A 24940-nucleotide genomic window follows, 5' to 3' on the forward strand; every position below is an offset into this window, starting at 1 on the left:
GAATCACAGCACATTATGTTAGCTGACCAATCAGAGCCTCCTGAAGGTGGGCCTTTCAAAGGAACTAGGAAATATGACATTCGTTTTCATGTTAGCTGATTAGCTGTATATATATAATTAAAGATGTATGAAAAAAATAACGTGATTTTATACAAATGAAGCATGAGCACACATTGATTTGCAACTTATAAACACAACCAAGCCTTATAAATACACTCTGGAGCACCCCTTTAAGATATTCTCAGTGATTGCCGGAGTTTTGTATTACAGTATGTGCAGTTGCTAAGGTGTTGCCATCCCTTACTTGAGTGTTCTGTGTGGTTGCTGTGTTGCTTGATGGTTATAGCTTAAAAGCTCTAGGACAAGATCCATTTAGATTTATTATTATTATTATTATTTTTATCAGAACAACAGTAAGTTAGCCGATTGTTTTTTAAGAAAAAAGGAGCACACACATTTTTCCCTCTGCCTCAATTTTGACTGGTTCTCTCTACCTCAATTCAGTGAAATTGTTTGCTCTGATTCAGGTGTGAAAACTGAATTTGGCAGTGTAATTTCTGCCGAGCGCTGGTTCTGCTGTGCGGGTCTCTATGTTTGGATTCTCCCACTGTATATTGTATGCAGGTAAAGACACTCACACAGATACACAAAGATCATTGAACCTCGTGTTTGAGGCAGAGCTGAAAGTTGCCTTTCTGATGAAAAGCAGCTTTGACTGTGTGACTGCTGTGAAAAGCACAAGATCTAACAAGGATTTTGTTCATTTGGCCACATGTTAGAATCCCACTGTGCTGCTGGTTTGTGTTTTAAAGGAACAGAATTTGAGCTAAGAGAAAAAAAGTGTGGACAAGTGTGAAAATTATATCATCATTTAGTCACCCTCATGTGCTTAAAAACCTGTTCAACTGACTTTATTTAAAGGAAAACAAGACATTTTTAGCAGAATCACTTGAACATTGTGTCAAAAGAACTCCAAAGTTATAAATACAGTGCTTAGCATATTTAAGTACACCCCTCACAAATCTCTTTTAAATTATTATTTTTAATAGTAAGCTATACAATATTATATTTGTGCATATACATTAGATTAGTCAGTACTGAAGCCAAATCTGGAGCTTATCTAACAAAATAACTTACGATAACGGTTGATATGTTATAGAAATTGATATGTTATAGAAAAATATTAATATTAATTTAAAAAAAGAGGAAAAATCAAGAAGCAAAACAATGAAAAAAAATACTTAACTTACTTAAATACTTAACTTTGTAGTTTGTAATTTATTTTTTGCAATTTTTTGCAAAAAACTTAAATATTATTTTATTAATTTATCTGTTTAATAAATCTGTTTTGTTTAAAAGGACCAAAATACATTGTAAAAAAAATACAAATTATGCTGAGCACTGTATATATATATATATATATATATATATATATATATATATATATATATATATATATATATATATATACATACACTTTTTAAATAGGTAATTAGTATATTTTACCCTTAAATATTTAAAATATACATAAAAAAATTGATTCTACACAAACGATTTGTGTTGGGACACATGAAGGGATTGGGTTAACTAATTTGTTTTTACAAATTTAAAGGATTTAAACAAATTAATTAAGTTTTTACACAAAAAAAATCAACAATTGGGTTGCTTTCGATAATTTTAAATAAGTAGTTTGAATAAACAGCAAACTTAATTTATTGAGTGTATAAATGTTGCAATTTTACTCAAACCAAAGTTAAAAATTAAATAAAATATAAATGTACTTATTTTTCAAATATACTTCAATTCAGCCTGATCTCACAAGAAAATGTAAGAATTTTATGTTGTGACAGTTTAGTGGCTAATTCATATGAATTTGTACGAGTTCAGTCGTACGAAATTGTACGATTTTAAAAAGGAGGCGTGGCACAAACCCCACCTCTAACCCCAACCGTCATTAGGGGATGAGCAAATCATACTAAATTGTACAAATTAGATTGTACGAATTCATATGAATTAGATAAATCAAAAAATTGCGAATTGCTGTGAGATTGTGTTTTTCAATTCAACATGACACGCATGGTAATACTTTAGTACTAATTCTCAATAATAATTGGCTTATTTTATGACTATTATTAGGATATTAGCTTTTAAGCGGTCCTTACACTACCTGACAATCTTGTCACCTATTCAAGTTTTAGAAACAACAAATAATAACTCGACTTCTAGTTGATCATTTGGTTTCAGAAGTGGCTTATATGAAATGCAAGGGCCTATAAATTACGCTTATTTTACCAAAATAAAATATGAACATCAATATGATTTGGAATTATTTAATTAGGAAAGAAAGGTCTGACTTTGCTTAGACAAAGTCTTGTCATTTAACAGAGATAATGTCCAGTATTGAATATAAAGTCATGCTGCAGTGGGAAAAGACTTAATATTGTGTATGACTCCTATGAGCTTGGAGAACTGCATCCATTCATCTCTGCAATGACTCAAACCACCTAATAATAAAGTTATCTGGAATGGCAAAGAAAGTGTTCTTGCAGGACTCCCAGAATATATCAAGACTCTTTTTATTCATTTTCAATGCCTTCTTCATCTTACCCCAGATATGCTCAATAATGTTCATACTTGGTGACTGGGCTGGCCAATCCTGGAGCACCTTGACCTTCAGGAATTTTGATGTGGAGGTTGAAGTATGAGAAGGAGCGCAATGCTGCTGAAGAATTTGCCCTCTCCTGTGGTTTATAATATAACGGGCAGCACAAATGTCTCGATATCTCGAGCTGTTGATGTTGCCATTTACTCTGCAGATCTTGCACACCCCCATACTGAATGTAACCCCAAGCCCCCAAGATTTTTCCTTCACCAAACTTGACTGATTTCTGTGAGAATCTCGGGTCCATGTGGGTTCCAATAGATCTTCTGCAGTATTTGTGATGATTGGGATGCAGTTCAGCAGATGATTCACAGGAAAAATCGACCTTCTCCCACTTTTCAGAATGATCAGCTAGAAGTCAAGTTATTATTTGTTGCTCTTACAACTGAGATCGATGACAAGACTTTTGTCAGGTAGTCTATACAATATATACATCTGCATGATCTTATTCTACATCCCTAATCCTACCTAATAAAACCCAACTATTACCTTAACAGCAAATTAGGAGCTTATTGTGTCAAGCCATAGTTAAAAATTTATTAATAGTGATAATTGAACTTTAAAATATACATAAAATGTCCAGGCTATCAATATTGTGACATGCTTTCATAAAACACAAGAAGAGTGTGTTTAATGAACTGACAGATTTGTTAGGCTTAAGAATAAAAAATTATGCAATTGTGAACTGCTGTGCTGCTCATATTAAAGCTTATATGAAAGCAAGTCCTGAATTCATTATGGAGCGATGCTTCAAATGAATGTCTTGTTTTAAACATTTTTTTTCTTTTTTAGGAAAATGAAGCAAGAAAACAAGACAATAACATTCATTAAGAGCCCTAATCAGCACTTAATAATCTCTAATGAAGTCTCTTACCAATGCACTTTTCTGTGAAAAGAAAAGCCAGTGAAAAGCAGCAGATTTTCAAAGCACGTCTCTAATTAGTCTATGCTGATATGTTTGATATCTTGCTTTCTTTGTATGACACTCTTATAAGGCTTTGTATTCACTTCATGCAGAAGAGCAGCTCATTTAGTGTCTCACACAGCAAAATCTGACTTCTTAATGAGTTTTTAATTGCGGTTTTTAAACTTGTTTTCCCAGTTAAAGTTACTTGAAACAGGACTAATTTACTTGACAAGCAGGAGCATTTTTTATACTGTAGAGAACTGATGGACGTTGCTTGACTTGGTTTAAATATGTACCAAAAATTACAGTATTCTTTTAAAATATAAACAATATATTTTAATACAAATGTATGAAAAAATAAAGTCTTAATAGTTACATTCTCAATTAAAGTTAAGTTTTAATAGTCAGCATTAAATTAAAATTCATTAATTCATAAATTTTCCTGCAGCTTAGTCCCTTATTTATCAGGGGTCATCACAGTGGAATGAACCGCCAACTATTCTGGCAGATATTTTACTCAGCGGATGCCTCTTCAGCCCCAAGCCAGTCAAGGGAAACATCCATACACTCGCACATCCACATACACACTCATACACTACGGCCAATTCAGTTCATCCAATTCACCTATAGCACATGTCTTTTAACTGTGGGGGAAACCAGCGTTTCTGGAGAAAATCCACGTGTACAAGGGGAGAACATGCAAACTCTACATTGAAATGCCAACTGGCCAAACCAGGACTTAAACCAGTGACCTTCTGGCTGTGAGGTGACAGTGCTAACCACTGAGCCACCGTGTTGCCTACTAAATTATATTGAAAATGTTAAAACCTGTCACCATTGACTACAATAGTAGGAGAATCAAATACTGGAATTGTTGGCGGTTCATTCTTCTGTGGTGACCTCTGATAAATCAGAGACTAAGGGGAAAAAATGAAAGAAAAAAACACTGTTCATCTGAAGAAACTGATGGAGAGTAAAAAGTGAGTAAAACTATTTAATACTATTTTAAACTAGCTTTCAGTGAATGTGTCTATATCTGATTATATACAACAACAATATCAGGCATGTTTTAAGTACAAACAAATTTAACAATTCACTTAAAACACATTCTCAGCAACCATAACTTATATATTCAATAACACTTCAAGTGGACCTATTATTTTTTCAAAAACAAATCAGAAATGCAAACCACTAAACCCAAACCAACAACTAACTAGCAAACAAACAAAAGAAGATGTTTAGAAAAATGCTGAAAATCTGCAAACATTGCCTTCCATTGTATATGATTCTCCTACTATTGCAGCCAGTGGTTACAGGTTTCTAACATTTTTCAAAATAAATTTGTGTTCAAAAAAAAAAAAAAAAACACAACATTTGATGGAGAGTAAATAGTGAGTACGTTTTCATTTCTTTGGGTGAACTACACCTTTAAAGAGCCCATATTATGGGTTTTTGAAAATTCCCCTCCAAGTAGTGTGTAACACAGCTCTAAGTGAAGTGAAGTATCCAGCTAAGGCTTAAATCTGTTAGTGTACAGTGTTTAAAACTGTTGATTCATCTATAAAAGAGTCGACTCATAGTGCTTCAAACGAGTCGCCTTGATACCGATTCATTAGGTGTTTCGCCATGACGTACGAATGAAACCAAGTTATTCACGTGCACGTGCAAACCAGGGAGATTTCAAACCTGAGGCCCCGCCCTCTGACGCAGAAACCCAGACACACACACACGCACCCACAAACACACACACACAAACATGCACTGCAGATGGATATATTGAGTCTCTACCCAAAGATGAAACCTCAGCATTATAGCCAAGCAGTTGGAAACTACTGGAAACTTCTGGAAACTACATGCTACAAAGAATACTTCATCAGCGTTTGTTAAAGGAAGGATCAGTAAAGAGTAACTTACTGATGGACGTCAGGATGGATTTTTCTTCCTCCATTTCTCAAGTGTAAGTACGTGCGATTAAAGTTGTTGCCTCGTTGACTCTAGCTTACAAATGTATTTAGTTGTGATTTGTTACTTGTAACCGTTTTAAAAACGCGACGCGTGCTGCTTTGTTAACGGAGCTCCGTGGACGAGGAGTAGTGTGTGTGTCTGTGTGTGCGTGTGCATGTGCGTGCGCTGTCGTCCGGAGGTGTGTGTGTTTGTGTGTGTGTGTGTGTGTGTGTGTGTGTGTGTGTGTGTGTGTGTGTGTGTGTGTGTGTGTGTGTGTGTGTGTGTGTGTCTGTGAAAAGAGCAGAGTGAGAAGCTAGGAGATCTCCTCAACTGTTTTTGGAGTTTTTGCTCAATAAAATAGATCGAAGCAATGTGTAAGCATTTGGACCTGCATAGGCGCATAACTAACACGCTTTGCGCTAGATTGTAGACCTGCTTTTAGTTGGTCAGTGGCATTGGTTAGTCAATTTTAATTCCTCAAGATAGCAACGTGCCAACAATGCGCCTTAACACACCTCCTTTTTAGACCAGCACACTCATGAGTCCAAAAAGTGGCGCAAATAGATTTGCTATTTAAACAACATGGTGCAAAACGTGAATATTACAGTTGCACTTGTCTGAAAATAGCAACAAATCGTGCTAAACACATCTTGCACCCTATATCTGATTATATAACACAACAATGACAGGCTTAACACTTAAAACGGTTTCTCAACCCTCCCCCCCCCCCCCCCCCCCGGATGTTCAATATTTAATAAAACTTAAAGAAGATCTATCATGTTTAAAAAAAAAATCATAACCGTAAACCACCATTGAACCAAAACCGACAGACAACTAACTAGCAAACAAAAACCAGCACACTTCCAAAGCTCATCCCTAATTAGCCTGACATATTTGACATCACTCTCAAGAGCGCACGCTAACAACGGCAGGTCATGAGAAGATGCTAAACCACACAAAACACACACACACACACGCACAAAAGGTTTGACAGCCAAGTACAGCGAATGCAGTTTAACCTTCTACCAGACAGATCAGCTAATTACCAGCACACACACATACACACAGATACACACTACTGGTTCACAGCCATATTGAAAAAGCTCCGGTGTGAAAGAATCACAGTCTCTCGGCAGCCAGAGAGGGCTTGCATGAGGACGCGCTCCGATTGGCCGTTGCTATAACAATAGGGGAGGAGAGTCAGCCAAGTGGGGGTGGAGACCCAGCATGATTATAAAATCCTTCAGAGACACACATTTGCTTCCTGTATGTTGTTTTAATTTATTATTTTATTTATTTTTCAGTTGTGCGTTCCCGCATCTCCTCCTGTCAGAAGGGTCTCTCATGAGCAGATGTAGGAGGGAGCGTGGAGAGAGAGAGGGGGGGGACGCAGCACAATCGCCTCAGTCTACTGCATGCACACACACACAAGCATGCGTGCTGCTGCAGACTAAATAAGACACCTCCAGTTTTGGATTATCTGTCTGGCGGTGCGCTGACTGCCTCCAGACCTGGAGGCCGACCCTCCTCCTCCTCTTTCTCCTCCCTTTCACACTGAAGGAAGAGTAGAGTAGAGACGGTCTACTGTTTGCCTCCTGCAGACTCCAGCCTCTCCTGTGAGTATGCAACCGTGTGTGTATGTGTGTGTGTGTGTGTGTGTGCTGTAACATGAACTGTCATGACTTTACAATGATGTTTGTCAGATCTGTAGTGATTGTTTCTAACCAAACTGCATTCTGTTAGTGTTAAAATAACACTGTAAAGCTGTTACACTGTAAACCCACACACATTGATGTGCACTGACGCAACATATGCAAGCTTTGGGGTCATGTGTGTGTGTGTGTTTGGTGTGGGCTTTGATGCGCACATGATTCACGGCCGGGACTATAGATTTTTTTGCGTCCCGAGGACACAGAGATGCTTTAAAGCGACACATTGCAATGTTTACATAACACGCCAGGCTTATTGCAGCCTATCTGACAGCACGAACACCACTTGAAGGCACAAATGGAGTCGGTCAATAATATTAGTGTGAAGCAGGACCAGTGTGAAGACACAATGGGCGGCTGGCAGTGGCTCATTAGTGCAGAAAGGAGCTATTAATAAACGAAGCATGCATGTGGAAGTCAAACAGCACACACTGTGTCTGTGGTTGGACTCTTAAAAACCAAGCTTATCAAGGCCGCGTGTAGTTGGCGATTACGGTGCTTGTTGGAGAGGGTGGAAAGTTTGGGATGGATGCGTGATTTGGTTTTAGGGTGGTCAAAGTGATGTTTCTTTACTAAGAAAGGAGAGGTAACAGAGTTTTAAAAAGGCTCAGTGTTCGCTTTGATTCAGTCTCATGTCAGCGCACAAACTTTGTAGGTTTCGAAATGCTCATGTGATCAAAACGAGGGCATGCTGAATATTTGTGGATGATAAAAGTTTTTATCATATGTTTGGAAATTGAGATTCACATATCATAAATATGCTTTCTGTTGACCTATTGTTTGCTAGGATTAGAGTGAAGTATCAAAACATTTAAATATTTAGAAAATCACCTTTAAAGTTGTGTAAATAAAGAGTAAATACACTTTGGCATCTAGGTTTAGCCCCCAAAATTAAGACACATTGATAAAATTAAGCATGAAATTATTTAAAGTATTTAAAATGAGTTGAAATACAATTCCTATGTTTTTTGGAGCAACTTAATTGTTTTATGTTCATAAATAAGCTTTCTGTTGACCTATGGATTGCTAGGATTGGAAAATCTGAGTGTTCCAAAAAAAAAAATAATAATAATAATAACAATCTAAATATTGAGAGAATTGCCTTCAAAATTGTGTAAATTTGGCATCTAGGTTTAGCCCAAAAAATAAGACTCATTGATAAAATTAAGCATTAAAATCTTAAAGCAAACTTTATAAAGCTTAACATATTACAGCAGACTTTTACTGCTTGTTTAAACTACGTATTTGTGTAGAAACAACACAATTCTTAAGTTTTTTTTTTTTTTAAAGGGGGACAACTTATTTGTTTCATGTTCAATCCATTTAAATAACAATTCATATTTTTGGTGCTGCAATGTGACCCTTTAAATTGAGGCTTTGTATTTTATCACCGAATACCCATGAGAATGTATTTTGTTATATAAATTCTTGTCATTTGTGAGACTTTAAAAAGGTTCTGTGTTTGATTTGATTTAGTCTTATGTCAGCATACAAACTTTGCAGGTTTCGAAATGCTCATGTGATCAAAGCGAGGGCATGCTGAATATTTGTGGATGATAAAAGTTTCTATCATATGTTTGGAAATTTAGATTTATACATCACAAATAAGCTTCCTGTTGACCTATGGTTAGCTAGGATTAGATTGAAGTATCAAAACATTTAAATATCTAGAAAATCACCTTTAAAGTTGTGTAAATAAAGAATAAATACACGTTGGCATCTAGGTTTAGCCCCCAAAATAAAGACTCATTGATAAAATTAAGCATTAAATTATTTTAAGCATTAAAATGAGTTGAAATACAATTCCTATGTTTTTTGGAGCAACTTAATTGTTTTATGTTCATAAATAAGCTTTCTGTTGACCTATGGTTTGCTAGGATTGGAAAATCTGAGTGTTCCAAAAAAAAAAAAAATTAAATCTAAATATTGAGAAAATCGCCTTTAGAATTGTGTAAATTTGCTATCTAGGTTTAGCCCAAAAAATAAGACTCATTGATAAAATTAAGCATTAAAATCTTAAATCAAACTTTATAAAGCATGACATATTACAGCAGACTTTTACTGCTTGTTTAAACTACATATTTGAGTTGAAGTTTTTTTGAGGGGGACAACTTATTTGTTTCATGTTCAATCCATTTGAATGACGATTAATATTTTTGGGGCTGCAATGTGACCCTTAAAATAGTCTTCATATATTATCTCAGAATCCCCCTGAGAATTTGTGAGACTTTTAAAAAGGCTCAGTGTTTGATTTGATTTAGTCTCATGTCAGCGCACAAACTTTTAAGGTTTCTAAATGCTCATGTGAGCAAAACAAGTGCATGCTGAATAGTTGTGGACTATAAAAACTTCCGTCAAATGTTTGGAAATTGGAATTTATACATCATAAATATGTTTTCTGTTGACTCGTGGTTTACTAGGATTGGATTGGAAAATCTGAGTGTTTAAAGTTGTGTAAAAAAACATAGCTATCTACACTCTCAGAAAAGAAGCTACGTAAGCTGTCACTGGAGTGGAACCTTTCCAAAAAGTACAAATTTGTACCTAAAAGGTCTATATTAATACCCCAAGGGTACATATTAGTACCTAAGTACAAAAGTGTTCCTCTTAAAATTTGTAGGTAATACATACTTTTGAGGTATATGGACCCTTCAAGTACAAAAGGTACCACCCCAGTGACAGCTGGTGTAACTTTATTTCAAAAAGTGTGGGTTTAGCCCCCAAATTAAGATTCATTTATAAAATTAAGCATTAAAATATTAAAGAAAACTTTTTAAAGCATAAAATATTAAAGCAGATCTTTGCTGCTTGTTTAAACTACATATTTAAAATAAGTTGAAACAACACAATCCTGATTTTTTTTTTTTTTTGGGACAACTTAATTATTTTATGTTCAACCCACTTATATGGCAATTAATAATGAATATTTTGGGGCTGCAATGTGACCCTTAAAAGAGAGTCTTAATATTGTATCACTGAATTCTAAATATAGAAATTCTTGTCATTTGTGTAAGGAGAGCCAATTTTGAGACTTTTAAAAAGGCTCAGTGTTTGATTTGATATAGTCTATTGTCAGCACACAAACTTTTAGGTTTCGAAATGCTCATCTGATCAAAATGAGGACATGCTGAATATTTGTGGACTATAAAAGCAATCATAAGTGTCCATCAAATATTAGGAAATTGAGATTTCTATGTAGTAATAAGCGGTATGTTTACCTATAGTTTGTTGGGATTGGATTAGAAAAAATTTAAGTGTTTCCAAAAAAAAAAATATTGCGAAAAATTGCCAGTAACCACTGACTTCCATATTTTTTTTCCTACCAGGTTTTTCCCTTTTTACAAAATCTCATCTTTTGTGTTTAAGATACAAAAAAAACCTCATAAAAGTTTTGAACTATTCGAGGGAGAGAATTTTGTGAGTAAATTGACATTTTTGTTAAACTATCTTTTTCAAATCTTTTTTGACGAAAAAAAAAAGTATCACATTTCCTTGTTGGAAAATTGACTTTTTTAACTTTCATTATGTTAAAACAGCTTTGGAGTTGAGCAGAACTTTAAACTGCATTAAGCATTCGAAACTAAAATCTAAATGGTTTCTCATAATGCTTCTGAAGTAAAATAAATGAAACAGATTCACAAATGTGATAGTTTTTGACTTATAAGAGTCCAGTGTAATAAAAATAAATGTAGACAGTACAATTCAGACCATTTGTTCAAACTTGATGAGCATTATTTGAGTCGATATTAAAATATATGGTTGACATTACAATTTTAAATCTCTTTTGTAACTCCAAAGCTCTAATTCATACAGTACACTGTAAAATTTCAAGACAACAAATATCTTTATGTTGCTTAAACTTATTTTAATAAGTTAATCAAGTTTCAACTAAACTTTAAAAGTCTAACTTACTGTAATGTTTTAGTCAGTTTGATTGATGTACACTGTTAACAGCAGCAGTTCGCCAGTGTTGGGTAAGTTACTACTGGAAAATTGTAGTCTGATTACATTACTAATTACTTAAAATAATCAGATTACTAAATACTTTACTTTGATATTACTTTGAAAACATGTACCTATAAAAATGCTAAATAAACTGCTGCTCTTTCAGTAGTTAAATATACACTGAAAAACATAAAAAATTGGTTGATCACAGCAGCTTGACATATTCAAAAGATTTAAAGAGTTCGTCCAAAACTTAAAACTCTCTCCTCACTCACTTGTTCCAAATCTGTTTTTTTTTTTTTTTTTGAACACATAATAGGAAAAGTGGATACCTGTAAAAACTGGCATCCATAGTATGAAAAAGCACTGCAGCGTTTGGGTGTTCTGTCTTGAGGTTATTAGTCTACCAAATTGTGTATATTTCATACAAAGCATCAAGCTGATTGATAAGTTCTTGTCAGGTGATTCACAGTTTTCAACTGGTGTGCCTGGAAAACGTGAGTATGCGCAATATGCGCATGCAATATTTGCTCCCAATATGCGCACCTCCATTGGAAATAACAAACTTGCATGCACAAAAGATGCAATTGAACAGCCCCATAAACAGCTACGCTTCTCTTCACATTCAGAAGATACCTTCCTGCATAAAAATCCAAATTAGCCTTTTTAGGCTGAGTTGGAGCACCGTGTTTTGGGGCACCGGTGTCCTATTTGGTGATGAGTATTGTCATGGAATGCTTTCTATACAAGTGCTTGAACAAGTTGTTGGTCAAGTTAAAAGCAGTGGAGACTGGACTAGGCATGGGAAGATAACCAGTTGTAAGGAAAAAAGTATTGGAATATTATTTCATTTTATTATATATTATGGTATTATTGGAAAAGTCAAGGTTTTAAAACCGAAAGAAATCTCTTATACCATTCCTAAGGTATGTAAGATGTATGTTTTTTGAAACATAAAAAAGAGAGCAGAAGTCAATGACTTATTTTTATTATTTAACCTGACATGTTTACTATTCCAAAATATTTTGTTCCCTAACATAAAATGTGTTTTGTGCAATGTAAATATTACACAGCAATATATTTGTTTATATGCTCAATGAAATCAAAGTAATGTCTGTATTTCCTTTTAAAGAAGCAACCGCTCTCGTCATTAGCTATTTCAGCTCATGTTCTCCAGCAATTTAAAAGCGCATGCTCATTATCTGAGGTTGCAGCGGAAAACGTGATTTTTTACTTTTAAAAACTACATTTGTAACGTAAGTGACGCAATTACACTGACTTTAGCAACTGTAAGCAAATTACACAAATTTAAAATGTTATTTGTTACATTACTACATTCCCCAAAAATGTAATTAGATTACAGTAACGTGTTACTGTGGAACACCTTACACCCAACTCAGTTCGCCAGTAACGTAAATCAATTACAGCAAAAATACATTTACAGCACCATTTTTCTTGCTGTTTTTGTATCTTTAGACTTGTATGTACATCTTTACAGTTAAATATGCAGTAATTTTCACAATGCAACTTTAAAATACAGTAACACTACCTACACTCTAAAAATATTGTTTACACCAAACAGCAAACTGTATTATGTTGGCCAAATGACATTTGCTCTTCAATCAGTATTTTTTACATTGTATAAACTCCATTTTTAAGTCAAGTACTCAAAAAATTAAGTTGTTTCAACTAGTCTTTTTTATTAAAATTCAAAACAAATCCAGTGTTATGTATTTAATTACATGCAAGTTTTCCAGTTTACAAACTCAAATTACCTGTAAGTAGCTGAAAAGTTTAAGTTTTTGTTTGTTTTTAAATTTAGTATCCATTTAGTTGCTTGTAAGAAATACATTCAAAAACTTAAAAATACTAAACAATTCCATTAATGTAGAAAAAAATTGTTATCAACCCAATTTCTTTGGATTGCTACAAGTTAAATATTGTTTTAAACCAATTGACAGATATATTTACCTTTAAAATAGTCACATTTTCAGATGATGAAATTATCATTATTTTCCTGTTATAAACTTAATAAACGTATTCTGGAAACTTAAAAGTTTTAATCTAATAAGCAATTTATAATTTTAAGTTACAACAATGTATTACGCAGACAGTTCCGCAGCATCCAGTCACGCACCAGCCGACTGAAGGAAAATTTCTTCCCTCAGACTATCAGGCTGATGAACACTTAACACACCCCACACAGACTATTCCATACCTCTCACTGCACACCATCAATATGTAGCATGCACTGCACTTAATCCAACCCATACTTAAAACAATACTCGCTGTCAACAATGCCAATTTTACATTGTCCTGTTTTTTGGGAGTATGCTGTTGTATTTTGCAGCCAGCACCTAAGCTTCTCACTCATCATAGCACATGTGCTGCTGATGATGTGACAATAAAAGTGATTTGATTTGATATTAAACTATGCAGTAATAAAAAAACCTCTTGAATTATTTTTTAAGTGTACTACAATATCTAAAACAGAGTTTATAGTACATTTAAATACTGTATAATTGACACAAAAATGTGTACAGCGTAAGTTGAGATGACTTGAAAAGTTCATTTGATCATAAGGCAGCAAGATTTTGTTTACAATGTAGATGCTGCCTAAGAAACAACTGAGAAGTTAAAGAATCATCAGGCATGAGGAACCACTAATAGCTATTTTTATCCCTTAGTCACAATGACCAGCCAGCTTCCTCCACAAACTTTATTCCACATGTGGAAGACGACCTTAATTTAACAGTCAGACAGAACATGAGGACAAACTAGTGAAGCGGCGAAGAGAGCGTAACATAACGCAAGGTTATGAATTCCTTTATAGGATGTGAATATGACAGATATCACCTCCGTCTAGACTGCCAACACTTCCTCTTAAAGAAAAATAGTGTATTTAGGAGCCGCAATTGGGGTTTGTTGGTCGTGTAACTCGCTTAATTTCCTTCCTCGGCTGTGAAGACGTATTTCGAGAAAGCCGATTGAAGATAATTGCGCAATTGGGTCGCAAGAGGGACAAAAACCAAATGAGAGGTTTTATTGCTCATTTGAGATAAGTAGCACCTCACATACTGTCTATAGTGACGCACACACACACACACACACACAAAAAGAGAAATGTCCTGAGCAAAACATATCATATATCATGTGCTCGTATCGGGTGGTAGTAATGGCTGCGAGTGAGCAAAGAACCAGTAAACAACAAAAGCTCCTTCAAGAAGTTTGTATCCAAGTCAGGATGCAATTTCAGAGCCCTGCGACTATAAAGAAGAGCTCTTTGCCTTTCTTCATCCGGCTTTGAAATGGAAATTGACACAAAATTCCCTGTCTAGTTGAAAATAGCACATCTGGAGAATGAATATGCACAAACGCCGCCCTGCATTGTGGATGGGTTCTTGTTAGTCTAAAGAGCTTGTTGTGCTTTGATGGTGACAGGAGGATGAGAATGAGGTCGACCCAATATGGACGCCAGGTTACAGGCCCAGGGCGACGGCTCCGTCTTCAGCCCTCTCGCCTCATTGCTGCTCAGATTATAACCTCTGTTCACACATCAGTGTTTCTCAGTAACGTTCACACATTCATGAGGATGGATTCATCCCTCCAAACATGATGCTGGAGGTTGGTTGGTTGATAAACTGAGCCATTTTAATATTATGGATGTGACGTTTACAGAAAAAACTCAAAAAATACTGTATTTTCACAGAGAAAGTTAACATTATATTGAAACATCTGTTTATATTTCCCAAAACCCCTAACCACAGAGTTAAGGGATTAGAAAATATCAATCTGTAAAAATTCTTTAGATTTTAAAAAAGAAAAATAAACAACATGAAAAAAATGCTAATCAAAAGAGTTCTGTTCTTGATTTTATTTTACAGTTTTGCATTTATGAGGAAAAAGCTTTGGTTATGGATGTGACAGATGTGAAATTGGCACTTGTGTGACTTATAAATGAACATATTGTTTGAAATCATTGACAAAAACAATTTGGAGTACTTTAAAGTACTGCAAAACACTTGCTTATACAGAAAACGTCGGAAAGGTTTTGATATTTTAGTAAAAACTTAATTTTTTTCATGGCGAGGTTAACATTTGCATGGAATTGCTAATCATTAGAATTCTGAAGAATGAACCTACACAACTTGTGCATGTCAAAAACTGTTAGAAGTTTTAATACGCTGCAACAAATGAATGAATGTTGTCCCAACACAAATTAAGTTAATTTGTTGGAAAGAACAAAACAATTAGGTTGTCTCAAAAAAATCCCCAATTGTGTTTCAGATTTTAGATCGCTGATAAAATTAAGCATGAAAAATTGAAGCAACACTCTTTGGCTGCTTGTTTAAACTGCTTATTTAAAATGAGTTGTTGAAAACTCTTGTAAAAAAAAAAAATTATTAAGCGTAAACATAATCAATTTCTGTTGGGACAACATAAAGGAATTGTGTGAACGCAGTATTTTTTAAAGTGAAGAAACCTTGGTTAAGTAATAAATTAACTTAGCATTGTGGATATAAAAAATAAAACTGTCCATAGCTCACAATTCACAAGTTATAAAAAAAAATATGTTGGTTGTTTAAACGGTATATGTATCTATATCCATATCATATCAACATTTTGACGAATTGTCAATGATAAAATAATAATAATAATAATAATAATAATAATTATTATTATTATTATTATTATTATTATCATTATTATTATTATTATTATTATTAATATTATTTCTGCTTTGGCACCCCCTAATAAATCGGGAACTAAGAAGAAAAGTAAATGAAAGAATGAATAATATTTTCAATTCAGTTCAATTCATCTTTATTTCTATAGCACCTTTCTAATATAGATTGTGTTAAAGCAGCTTAATATAGAAGTTCTAGTAAACTAAAACTGTGTTAGTCCAGTTTTCAGAGTTGAGGTTCAGTGTGGTTCAGTGTGGTTTAATTTTCACTGCTGAAAGTCCAAACACTGAAGACTATGCGCATAATAAATAATGAGTGTATGGCCATAAAAGCACTATATAAATACACATTACATTACATTACATTACATTACAATAATGACAGCAGTAAAAATAATAACGATTATTTTTTTATAGAATTATAATATTATTATTTTTATTCTATATTTTTATTATTTGATTTATTTTTATTTATTATTGTTGCCATTTTAATGAAACACAAACCTGGACCTTTTTACTAAAATCCTAAATCCTTTTTACTAAAATTTATTAAAAATGATTAAACCTTCGTTAAAAAGTGAGTAAAGGGACAGTGGCAAAATTACAATGAATTAATACTCTTGGGGCTGCAATGTGACCCTTAAAATAGTAATATCTAATACCAGAATTCTAGTTCTGAGTATCCCTGAGAATATCTTTTGTTATATAAATTCTTGTTATACTGAAAGGCATTTCACTGGGTGTCTTGACAATAGTACATAACTTTGCTCTGAATCATTGAATTTGACACATTCTAATATATGAAACACTTTAAAACTCTGCTTTACTGTTTTGATGCTTAAAAACCCCACTAGAAGGAACTCAAACACTAATTATTAGGAAGTTTAGGTCTGCAAACCACCAAAAGTTAATGCTACATGACTGCCAAAAAAGTAAATGAATCATAATCATCAAATGTAAATAACAGAAAGCATAATTGTTACCAATCTGCATATTTGCACCATATGGCACACATCCTCACACCTCTCCCCTGCTTAATTCAACGTAAACTGCATGTTGACTTGAAATGTAAGCTTAAGTACTTAACTTAATGTGCAATTGAATTAATGAGTAATTAAGACCCAGCTAATTACATTAACACTGAGACACACACTCTTGTAGAAGTACAATTGGAGTGCAAATTATATACTGAGTTTAAAAGTTTTTTTTCTTGCTTTAATGTTGTTTCACACAGCCTACGTTTTATTTTTGAGTTCACCAAGCACAGCTAAACAGCATTTTGAGTCTATACTTTGAAATACAAAGTAATCAGAAACAGTGTTGGACAGGTTCCTTTTAAAGAGTAATTAGTTATTGATATAGCTACTGTACTTCTCAGAAAAAATAATTAAGCTAGTAACTAAGTTACTTCATTATAAAAGTAACTAATTACCAGGAAAAGTAACCATTACGTTACTTTAAAAAAATTGAATTAGTCAAATGATTATAAAATAAATATAAAACATTGTACACTAATCTACACTATTTTAATGTTGTTGAGGGACAATGTGAGAGACAATGGCAGCATGTCCTCAACTATATATCTGGATATTATTTGGTTTAATTCTGTCTGAGTAATAAGTGTTTGCTTTGACCTCGTGGCTCCGCCTCCTCCTTTGGTAGCAGAGCTCATATTACACCTGCATAGTCACTAGGGATGTAACTGTATCAGAATTTCACAGTACGGTAATACCTATGTCACGGTACGGTATTTATTGAATCATTTACAGGAAAAAACAAAACTTATGAAAATACTCCAAAAAAGTGTCAATGACATACAAATTAGTCATCTATATGTAAGCTTTGAAACAGGAACTTCAATTTTAATAACATAAAAATATTAAACCATGTAAAAAAAATAAAGTTTCAATTTAGTATTGTTGAAAACTCATCACATTCAACATTTAATCACTCACTCACTTAGATAGAGATGGCTTTAAAGGAAAATTATCATATAAATATAATCTGGTAAAAGCTGGTATCTCTGGGTATTTACAATGTCCCCTGCAACAGAAAAAAACCCTCTCATTTGGGACTGAGGTTTCTGGGACAAGAGAGATATGACTTGGCCCAGGTTGACAGCAGTGGGTAACGTTGTGCATTGTCTTTTCCCCACTTGAGAGGACAAACCATGAGTGAGATAGAGGTCTCATGTCTGCATCAATCTGAACAGTGTGCTGTGTTTCTGCAGTCCCCATGACTGATTATTAGTCGTATTCCCCAACTTGCAGGCACGTGCACACACAGGGCTCAACCTGTGCAGTGTACATGCCCTTTTTAGTCTTGGATAGAAAGTTCCCTTCCAAAATGATCAAAAGTGCCCCCGCGACGCGACATACCCTCCGTCCCCGCTTTACAGTACGCGCGCGACAACACAGCTGATAAGAACTCGCGCGACAACACAGCTGATTAGAACGCGCGCGACAACACAGCTGATAAGAACTCGCGCGACAACACCGCTATTCAGTACGCGCGCGGCGACAACACCCGCTTTAGGGTTTTCCAGCACTTTTTCATCCCCGCTTCTAGCAGCACACTCCATTTCCGCATTACTGGATAGGGATGGCTGACGTGAAACTGACGTTTCGACACAGTGTCGAGATCCCGAAGCGCAAGTGTTTCGAAACACTGTACCGAAGCATGATCCGAAACACCCAGGTCACGTGACTAAAGCGATTCAAAGCATCGATCATTTCAGAGGCGTTTCAAGACCCGGAGAATCTGCATTTGACTGGCATGATCTTTATTAAGTATTCGACTGGTATGGCCTAGTGGACCGTGCGTGTGCACTATGGAACTGTGTGTCGAATTATTTTGGGTTCGAATCTCGACTATTACAAATACTCCAAAATCATGATTTTATGTATTTTAATCATGTTACTGTTTTATGGTGTAGCCTAGATAGGATACAGCTGTGGATACACCATCAATTTAGCATCATTTTTGTAACACTGTAAAACAATAATTCATATTTTTACAGTACTGTGATGGGTTTAGGTTTTGGATAGACGTTAATAAAATACAATGGGAAATTTAATTAATAATATAAATAATTATTGTTAACTTCTGGCCACAACTGTATCTGATCTAGTAACAACCCTGTTATATGAACAAAATACAAATTTATTAACAAATGTTTATTCGTATGTCAGAGCAAAGCTGAAACAAAACGATACAATAACAAAGCATTATCAACTGGTATTAAAGCATTTCAACACACTTGTGACAGTCTGGATTCGAACCCATTTTTCCCGCATGGTAGTCACAAACTCTAACCGCTCGACTAAACCATCTGATGATTCTAGTCTACAAAGTGGGGTTTGATACCTCAATTTGCTCAACTGTTCTTTGCTGAAGCTGTTTCAGTGAAATACAGATAAAATGACCACTAGGTGTCACCGTAGAGTGGTGTTTCGAAACGTTTCGAAGCTTCGACACATTTGCTTCGATAGTTTCAGTGTTTCACGAAGCCTCGCTTTGCCCACCACTATTACTGGATCTGTAGCGACAACAGACCGCAAGGGATTATGGCCAAGCCTGGGCTGATGGGAATTGTAGTTTCCGGTACCTCCCATTCGCTTGAGCAGATTTTCTCAGAAGACCTATAGTTTTACCGAGTCATGCGACTACGGTAATATCGAAAAAAATTAACATTGCGGTATGACGGTATTTACAATACCGTTACATCCCTAATAGTCACTATAATTTTGTGGCAGCATGTGACGATGTCCATAGACTGCCTTCTTCTGAAACACTTCTTTTACCATTTTAAGTTTTTCACACAGATAACATTTGTCCTGTTTTGAATCTGACGCAATGCTGATGTTTGTAGCTCCACCCTCTCTTTAAAAAGAGCACAATCTCATTTGAATTTAAAACAGAAGCCACCGAAACAGCACAGTTTGACTCAAATCCTAACAGAGGCAGTTATAAACAATTATTTGTGGTGTACTTTGAGCTAAAACCTCAAATACACACTCTAGGGACATCAGAGAATTATTTTGCATCTTGTAAAAAGGATCAGAATAGACCCCTTTAAATCTCTCCTGACTTTATAACCTTCACCCTGAACTGTCCCAAAGAGACACTATTGATCTGCACAGACTAATTACGCTGTTTAAGGTCTCGATAGGGCACTGATGGATTTACTAGAAATAACTTATAGGACTGAGTGCTCATTGATCAGGAGTGGTTTCAGAGCTCTAATGACATGACTACAAATCTGTAAGCGATTAATGAAGTGCTAACTAGACAAATAATTAAAGTCATAATTTGACCTATTACTGCTACAGCTATTTATAACACAGCATATGGCACAAGGCGATAAAGGTTTTCAGTTCAGTAGTAATTTAATTGCTTTGCACAAAGGTCATTTATTGTGTACTTTGTGTATACAGTATATAGGGTTATACAGTGCTCAGCATAGATACAGTAAGTACACCCCTCACAAATCTATATTTTAAATGCAAATTCTTTAATAGGAAGCTATACAATATTATATTAATTCAAATACATTACACCAAGCGTACAAATACACCAAATCTGGAGCTTATCTAATAAAAATAAGTCCAAAAACTAGTACAGCCAAATTTATGTTAAAGAAAAATATTAAATATAAATTTAAAAACAAGAAAAATCAAGAGAAGCAAAACAAAACAAAAAAAAAAATGAAAAATTTTGAAATTTTGTAGGTTTTAATTTATTTTTGCAATATTTTGCTTGATTATAATTGTATTATCTATCATATTTCTAAATATGTTTGGTGACTAAAATATTATTTTAATGAATATATCTGTTTAGTAAATTAGACTAGTTTAAATGGACCAAATACATTGCCTAAATTCACTGAGAAATTGATAAAAATAATCATTTTCAATATGGGGTGTGCTTAATTATGCTGAACACTGTATATTATATACTTAGCATGTCTGATGCTTTATGAAAGAACTAATGTTATTATAGTTAATTTCACAAAAGTTTAAAAGAAATGATGTGATGTATAAAGGTTTACAGTAAAAAGGGGAAGTTTAATGACACTGATTGATTGTAACCAAAAAAAAAAAAGGTACTGAAAATGCAAACTTTTAAAATTGGGTTTCAGAGAGTATCTTTTTGAAAATGACATATATTTATAATTTGTAAAAGTAACTAGAGTAAACTCTCAGAAATAAAGGTACAAGAGCTGTCACTGGGGTGGTACTTTTTTGAAAGGTACATATTAGGGTCCTTATTAATACATAAAGGGTACATATTAGTATATGAAGTACAAAAGAGTACCTCTTAATTTTTTTTTGGTACTAATATACCTTTGAGGTACCAATATATGCCCTTTAAGTTCAAATATGTACCTTTCAAAACGGTACAACCCCAGCGACAGCTCTTGTACCTTTATTTCTGAGAGTGTATTAATTTTTTTTTTTTTTAAACCCAAAACAAAACAAAAACAATGGTGCACTACAGCAGTATTTCTCAACCATGCTCCTTGAGGACCACTAACTCTGCATGTTTTGGATGTCTGTCTGTCTGTCTGTCTGTCACACCCATTACAAGTCTCTGCTAATGAACTGATGATCTTATTCAGGTGTGTTTGTTTAGGGAAAACGTGCAGAGCTGGTGGTCCTCTAGGATCGTGGTTGAGAAACCCTGCACTACAGGACAGTATATACGCAGTGTTTCACTACACAGTAGTGTTGCCACAATACTGGTACCAATCGATTCTGATATTTTAAAAATGTCCATTTCCCGCTAACATTTGAGCACTATTGAGCACATTCTTAAACACCGCTGATTTACCATTGTGTTCACGTGCTCATCAGAAATGACTGTGATTGGCTAAATAAAGTGAAGGTCATCAGTTCACTGAACTCACTGCTGTTTACTGAGTGTAACCACAGATAAAGGGACACTGGAGCGTTTTAAAGCCGTGATTCATCAGTGGATTACTTGTATGTCAGCTTATAGACAAATCAGCTGATCGACGTGACTTTTGTCCCTGTATCTGTGGTTACACTTAGTAAATAGTGGTGAAAACACTACTTCACAGTGCCATCTACAGTAACTATTGGTCTGGCATGATGAATACATTTGTCATCTTTCAACACTGATGTTTGTACACAAACTTGAAAAAAATTGCAAAAACAGCCTGAAAACACAAATGCCTCAGCAACACAACAATAAAGTATAACAGCAGGAAACTCAAACCATTCAAAATATACCTCTGCGACAAAAAAAACACGGTAACACTTTACTTGAAGGGATGTTCATAAAACATTCAAGTAAGTCATTAAACATTTATAATCATGACATGACTAAATTCATTTAGCAATACTGTTTAACTTAATATTTCTAGTGAGTTTGATTAATGTAAGTTGAGATGGTTAGACATTTTTATTTGATTCAATTAAATTTAGGACTTAATTTTAACGTGTTTTTATGTATATTTAACATTTAATTTAACGTTTTTTAGAGTGCATTATCTGAAGTTCTCTATTATAGTGAACAAATCTGAAAATCTATTTTCTGGAGAAAATCTCTGGTGGAATTCTGGGTATCGCATGTAGTTTTCAATGCACGTACATACAATGCCTATAGTAAAATCATCATACCGTCTTTGAAATAATTACTTTATTTGTCATACAGACTGACAGTCAAATCCCATTCCAAATAACTTTTCCAGCCTTTTAAATGTTTTAGCTTTCTCCTAACCTCTGCCTTTCTACAACATAAACTTTAAGGTTTTTAGAAAGCAGGCTGCAATGTGAGTAAATGTGTAGATTTTCACAGGCTATGATGATTTTTTATAGGCACTTCATATACACTCATGGCTCAACACTCACTTTATTAGGAACACCTGTCCAACTGCTCGTTAACACATTTCTAAAACAGCCAATCACATGGCAGCAACTTAATGCATTTAGGCACGTAGACATGGTCAAGACGATCTGCTGCAGTTCAAACCGAGCATCAGAATGGGGAGGAAAGGGGATTTAAGTGACTTTGAACGTGGCATGGTTGTTAGTGTCAGACCAGCTGGTCTGAGTATTTCAGAAACTGCTGATCTACTGGGATTTTCACACACAACCATCTCTAGGGTTTACCATGGTCTGAAAAAGAGAAAATATCCAGTGAGCGGCAGTTTTGTGGGTGCAAATGCTTTCTTAATGTCAGAGGTCAGAGGAGAATGGCCAGTCTGGTTCGAGCTGATAGAAAGGCAACAATAACTCAAATAACCACTCATTACAACCGAGGTATGCAGAAGAGCATCTCTGAACACACAACCCGTCCAACCGTGAGGTGGATGGGCTACAGCAGCAGAAGACCACACCGGGTGCCACTCATGTCAGCTAAGAACAGAAAACTGAGGCTACAATTCATATAGGCTCACCAACATTGGACAATAGAAGATTGGAAAAATGTTGCCTGGTCTGACGAGTCTCGGTTTGACAGAATAACACACCGTGTTAAAGCGCGAATCATCTCAGACTGGTTTCTTGAACAGGAGTTAACTGTACTAAAAAGGCCTCCACAGTCACCAGATCTCAATCCAATAGAGCACCTTTGGGATGTGGTGGAACGGGAGGTTCAAATCAAATCTGCAAATCTGCAACAACTATGTAATTCTATCATGTCAATATGGTCCAAAATCTCTGATGAATATTTCCAGTACCTTGCTGAATCTATGTCACGAAGGGTTAAGGCAGCTCTGATAGCAAAAGGGGATCCAACCCGATACTAGTAAGGTGTACCTAATAAAGTGGCCGGTGAGTGTGTAGCCAATACAATTTATTTTGAATTTTTTTAAATAAGCATAATTGATGAAAAATAAAACTGCCACCTGTATAGTTAGTTGTCATTACAGTTGTGCTATTCTTAGATATATCAACTGCTTTTCAGATATGATCCTTGATAATTTGACCATTTGCATTTTGACAAAATATACTTTAATAACCTGCTACAAGCTACAAATATCGATATCCCACATCTAGATATAGAACTTCTATAAAGATCTCCCCTTTAATTTCACATATTTGATTTCAGTAAAGATTGCTCTGTGTCTGAAGGTGGTGAAGTTATTTAAAATGACCTGTGGATTATGTGATGACTCAGTCGGCTTGACTCATAAAACCTGTAATATTAGAAAAGCACTACATGTTAGTCACTGTAAAGTCCCTTATATGTTGCATGTGTCTGTTTGTTGTCATTTGAGAACAACCTCCATGGTACGATCCTTTCATTTGAGCACATTAACGAAAAAAACACACTGTTCTGAGGTCAGTTTTATCTCAGCGAACATCATTGTGAAGATGTGCCACCCGCAGTGCAAACAAAGCTAGTCACCCAGCAGCTCCAGAGGTTGTTAGTCTGTCAACACACTTTTATTTCTATAAATCATCTCTTGTTGGGGGTCATAAGTTCTGTTTTGCCGCTAGTGAACCAGCATGGGACTGGTTTCTTCAACACGGAACATAACGTCGTGTTAAATCCAGTACTGAGAACTCATTTCCATTTGTGGCTGTGTGATTTACAGTACTAGGATGGCTCTGTTTTATGTGCAGTTGCTAAGACGGAATACTGACACATTGTTTACACTGTGTGAAAACACTGATTTCCTTTTGTAAATATAATAAATAGAAAGCAACAGTGACAGTAAATAAAAATTGCAATTGAAGGAAATACACTACAATGGACATTAAACAGAGATTCTGTCTAAATCTTTGTCTAAATATTTGTAGAGTAATAATCTTAAAGATTTATCCAGTGTTTTATTCATTTTTCTCAGGCCTAGTCTGTATTTCAGAGACTAAGCCACAGCGGAATGAATCGCCAACTATTCTGGCATATGTTTTATGCAGCGAATGCCCTTCCAGCCGCAACCCAGTACCGGGAAACACCCATACACTCTTACATTCACACACATATAAACGCGGCGACCAATTTAGTTTATTCAATTCACCTATACTGCATGTCTTTAAACCAGAAAACCAGGAAACCCATACCAACACGGGGAGAACATGCAAACTCCACACAGAAATGCCAACTGGCTAGGA

At 34.9% G+C, this 24940-nt stretch overlaps 3 protein-coding genes across 8 annotated transcripts in view; 2 read left to right on the top strand and 1 right to left on the bottom strand.

Annotated features, from left to right (window-relative positions):
* The window catches only part of sox13 (SRY-box transcription factor 13), a 675553-nt gene that overhangs the window by 505283 nt on the left and 145330 nt on the right, over nt 1-24940 (top strand). The gene's annotated exons all lie outside the window — the stretch shown is intronic.
* blacat1 (BLACAT1 overlapping LEMD1 locus) overlaps nt 1-24940 on the bottom strand; it is a 272886-nt gene that overhangs the window by 112377 nt on the left and 135569 nt on the right. The gene's annotated exons all lie outside the window — the stretch shown is intronic.
* Nucleotides 6778-24940, top strand: part of cdk18 (cyclin dependent kinase 18) — a 149540-nt gene continuing 131377 nt past the window's right edge. For all 4 annotated transcript variants that reach the window (XR_012387301.1, XR_012387302.1, XR_012387303.1 and 1 more), the window contains exon 1: nt 6778-7129. The gene's annotated coding sequence lies outside the window, so the exon portion shown is untranslated. The remainder of the gene's footprint in view (nt 7130-24940) is intronic.

Source organism: Danio rerio, chromosome 11, assembly GCF_049306965.1.
Source record: "Danio rerio strain Tuebingen ecotype United States chromosome 11, GRCz12tu, whole genome shotgun sequence".
Classification (NCBI taxonomy): domain Eukaryota; kingdom Metazoa; phylum Chordata; class Actinopteri; order Cypriniformes; family Danionidae; genus Danio; species Danio rerio.